The 4,419-nt window shown below is 38.2% G+C and overlaps 1 protein-coding gene and 1 pseudogene across 1 annotated transcript in view; one reads left to right on the top strand and one right to left on the bottom strand.

Annotated features, from left to right (window-relative positions):
- Nucleotides 1–290, top strand: part of LOC103090276 (60S ribosomal protein L23a pseudogene) — a 494-nt pseudogene extending 204 nt beyond the window's left edge.
- Nucleotides 1–4,419, bottom strand: part of TJP1 (tight junction protein 1) — a 116,470-nt gene that overhangs the window by 66,175 nt on the left and 45,876 nt on the right. The window lies entirely within an intron of this gene.

Below are 4,419 nucleotides of genomic sequence, written 5' to 3'. Positions count from 1 at the left end.
GGAAGAGCGCCCTAGGAGAAACGAGCTTGACCACTATGCCATCATCAAGTTCCCCCTCACCACCGAGTCAGCCATGAAGAAAACAGAAGACAGCACCACACTGGTGTTCACTGTGGATGTCAAGGCCAACAAGCATCAAATTAAACAGGCCGCGAAGGAGCTCTATGACACTGACGTGGCCAAGGTCAACACCCTGGTCAGGCCTGAGAGAAGGAGAGAGGAAGGCATATGTTCGCCTGGCTCCTGACTACGATGCTTTGGATGCTGCCAACAAAACTGGGATCGCCTAAACTGAGTCAAGCTGGCTAATGTGAAATACAGAAGTTTTCACTCTAAAAAAAATAATTAAATAAAAATAAATAAATAAAACTAAAAATTACCTATCTCAAAGAAATCCACACCATTCCCTAGAAAGGAAATGAAGTATTCATAGTAGTCTAAAAGAAACAGCCAATATTCTCCTAGGGCTCCAGAATCAAAAAATCAGAGGCTATGTTTTCATATAACGTTGTACTACACTATGCTCTACAATCCAAACCACCTGAGGACAAAGGTAACAACTTCCTTCCACTACTGTCCCATCCACAAAGGCCACACCCACCATGGACAGGGGATACATCATGACCTCCCCTTCCACCCCAAAGTCTACTGAAATAGCCAAAGAAGAAGAAAAGAGAAAAACTCTTCTTTAAAAAGAATAAACACCAGCAATTCCACGCCTAGGTATATACCAAAAAGAAATGAAAACGTGGGCAAACAGAGATTTATACCCACACACAGCAGCATTTATTAATAGCCAAAAACTGCAAACAACCCAAATGTCTATCAACTGATGAATGGATAAATAAAATATGGTATATCCATTAAATGAATTATCTGCAATAGAAAGGAGTGAAGTACTGATACATGCTACAAAATGGGGAACATAGAAAACATGATGCTATCTAAAAGAAGCCAACCATAAAAGACCACACACATCATACAATTCCTCTTAGATGAAACGTTCAGAAAAGACCAATCTGTATGAAACAGAAAACAGACTGGTGATTGTCGACGGCTGGGGTGTGGAAAGGGATGGAGACATTAAGGAGGGATGGTTTATGAGTAACATTATTCTTTTTAGGGTGATGGAATGCTTAAAAAGTGACTCTGGTGATGGTCTTACAGATCTGTGAATATACTAAAAATCACTAAATTGTACATCTAAAGGGTGAATTATATGGTATGTGAATTACATTGCAATAAAGCTAATACCCCCCCAGAAAAGGTTAATGTGAAAAAACAAACAGGAAAACATCTGGGTGGCAGAAGATAATGGCAACTGCCTGAATCTGTGTCTGCAAAATAATACAAAACAGATCACTACACAAAACCATACCCTTAATATAGCTCAAAACCAGAGAATATGCAAATTTCAAAATAGCTAGAAGTAGGCCTAAAATTTCAAAAATAAAGAAATGATTAGAAAGAAAACTATTAGCACACAATTAGAAAACATAAGAGACTACAGAACAAGTTCAAATAAATTTGAAAACTTAGATAAAACAGATAATTTTACAGGGAAATACAGATTATTGAAATTGACTCTATTAGAAATAAAGACTTAAGCAACCCCATCGCTGAAGAGGAAACAGAGATAGTTATGAGGGAATTATCCCACAAAAAACACCAGGCACAGATGATTTCACAGGGAATTCTACCAAAACATCAATATCCAGATAGCCTCGATGCTCCATAAATTGTTCCAGAGCATCCTAAAATGAAGGAAAGCTTCTAACTCTTTTCAAGAAGCAAATATAATATTGATACCTAAATCTGATCATGACTATCCACGATAAAGACAGGGCTTCCCTGGTGGCACAGTGGTTAAGAACCCACCTGCCAATGCAGGGGACACGGGTTCGAGCCCTGGTCTGGGAAGATCTCACATGCCACGGAGCAACTAAGCCCATGCACCACAACTACTGAGCCTGTGGCTCTAGAGCCCACACACCATTACTGAAGCCCGCACGCCTAGAGCCCATGCTCCGCAACAAGAGAAGCCACCACAATGAGAAGCCCAAGCACCGCAACAAGAGTAGCCCCTGCTTACTGCAACTAGAGAAAGCCCACACGCAGCAACGAAGACTCATCACAGCCAAAAACTTAAAAAACAAATAAATTAATTAATTTAAAAAAGACAAAGCCCCCCTCCAAATACTAAAGCCTAACATCATTTATAAAGGCCAACACCATACAAATATTCCATGACAAGGTGATTTATTTCCAAGACTGTTGTATTAGGAAAGCCACTATATAGGAGACCCAATTAATAAACCTAGAGAAAAAAATTCAGAGATTATATCCATAGACCCTGGAAAGGCCTTTGACAAAATCCAACATTCACGACCAAGGGAAAGAAAAATTCAAGAAAATACTTTCAATCTGTTTTAATATTTCATTTTATGTTAAAGTACATGAAGAACCTTACCCACACACATAGTTGAAAAGAAGAGTTATTTTAGTAAACCTTTTAGATGATTATGGATATTCATGTTTGATTTTATATCGGTAAGTGATAGTTTCTTAATGGGTGGTTACAATGTGCTACCTGAAACCGTATCAGTGGACTTTTTGTACTTACTCTGTTACATGAATACCCATCCACTGGCCTATTTTGCACTTTGAATGGATTATTTTACCCAATGTGATTTTATAATAGCATGTCTTGGTCATTTAGAAAATATTCAGGTAAATCTTTCAAATGATGACACATTTCACTATACAATATTTTTTAAAAATCATACTTTAATTAATATCACCACCAATGCAATCAAAGTCTTTAAGTAGTGAAAAGTACTGAGCTCATCTCATGGTGGCAGATAAATGTTTTCCAAATTTTAATTTTTGTTTTAAAATTCAATTTTCTTCATTGGCAACAACTACTATCAGAGGTGTTTTCCTTGAAGCAACAGGTACTCATCACTTGAGAAAAATGTTTGTCAAATATTCCAGTCTGGATAACCATTCCTTCAAGTAAAAGTAGTGTTACACACACAAATACACAGCTGGTTGAGCTTCCAATTCAAACAATCATGCAAGTACTTCAGTATAAAGCAGAAATGCCTTATGCATACTTCCCATTTCAAAATGTCTATTCAAAAGCTGACGTGGTAAAATTAGTAATTTTTACTGCTTTGAGTTATTCTGCAGCAAAACTGGGATTGTTCTTATAAACTCTGAGTAAGCCCAGGAACTATTAGGATGGTTTGGGGCTATGAGGCCAGTTTTACCTCATACCACTGCTTTTGTACCTTCACTACAACTATCAACACAGTGAAAAAGACAAATAACATTTTTGTGCTGTTATGAAAATAGTTTGTCCTAAGCATAAAAAGACTTCAGAGGTCTTTTGGGGTCCTCAGCCCATATATTAATATTAAAAACCACTGAAAAAAGAACAAAAAAAAAACCAAAAACAAACAAAACCCAATGAAGCAATTTACAAAAGATATGAAATGTTAAAACTCATAAGAAACGCAAATTAAAACCACACAGAGAATGGTAAAACTTAAAGTACAACAACACATTTTGTTGAGGAGGCTGTACTGTAGAAAAATAGGCACCACTGCTAATGGGCATGCAAACTGCTACAATTCTTTAGGAGAGGAATTTGGCAATCCTAACAAAATTACAAAAGCATTTATGTATGTGTGTATGTATTTATTTATTTGTATTTTTGGCTGCATCTTAGTTGTGGCACGCGGGCTCCAGAGCGTGGGCTCCGTTGTTGCGTCACACGGGCTCTCTAGTTGTGGCACAGGGGCTCAAGTAGTTGCGGCACAGCATGTGGGATGTTAGTTCCCCGACCAGGGATCAAACCCAACCCGCGTCCCATGCGTTGGAAGGTGGCTTCTTAACCACTGGGCCACCAGGGAAGTCCTCAAAAGCACTTTATCTTTCAACAGAGTGAACCAGTTTCTAGCAATGTACCCTGAAGATTACATATACAGCTCCAAAAATAAGAAAATACATATGTACACAGTTATTCACTGCAGACTGTAACTGCAAATACTGGAGAAAACCTAAAACACCCAAGGGTTACCTCCAGGGCAGTTTGGGGAGGAGTGTGTTATTCTCTGGCTCTTTTTCCGTCCTTGGAGGAGGCTAGCACTAATCTTTTATTCTGTATACTTTTAAACTGTGCATTTATATCTTGCTTGATAATTCTTTAAAAATTAAATACATAATACAAAAATATTAAAGAAATGCCAAAAACATAAGGACCTTTCAATAAGGAAGGCGGAGGTGAGTAGATACTTCCTAAGATTTGCTTGTGAACAAGTAAGTACAGTCTTGGCTGCATGAGCCAGGCATCAAACCCAGGCAGAACACACTGCTTCCATGCAGTGCAAGAACTCTGTGGGGCATGTCATCCCG

This window comes from Lipotes vexillifer, unplaced genomic scaffold (genome assembly GCF_000442215.2).
Source record: "Lipotes vexillifer unplaced genomic scaffold, Lipotes_vexillifer_v1.1 scaffold688, whole genome shotgun sequence".
In the NCBI taxonomy this organism is placed as follows: Eukaryota; Metazoa; Chordata; class Mammalia; order Artiodactyla; family Lipotidae; genus Lipotes; species Lipotes vexillifer.
This window is presented reverse-complemented; position numbering and strand designations above follow the sequence as displayed.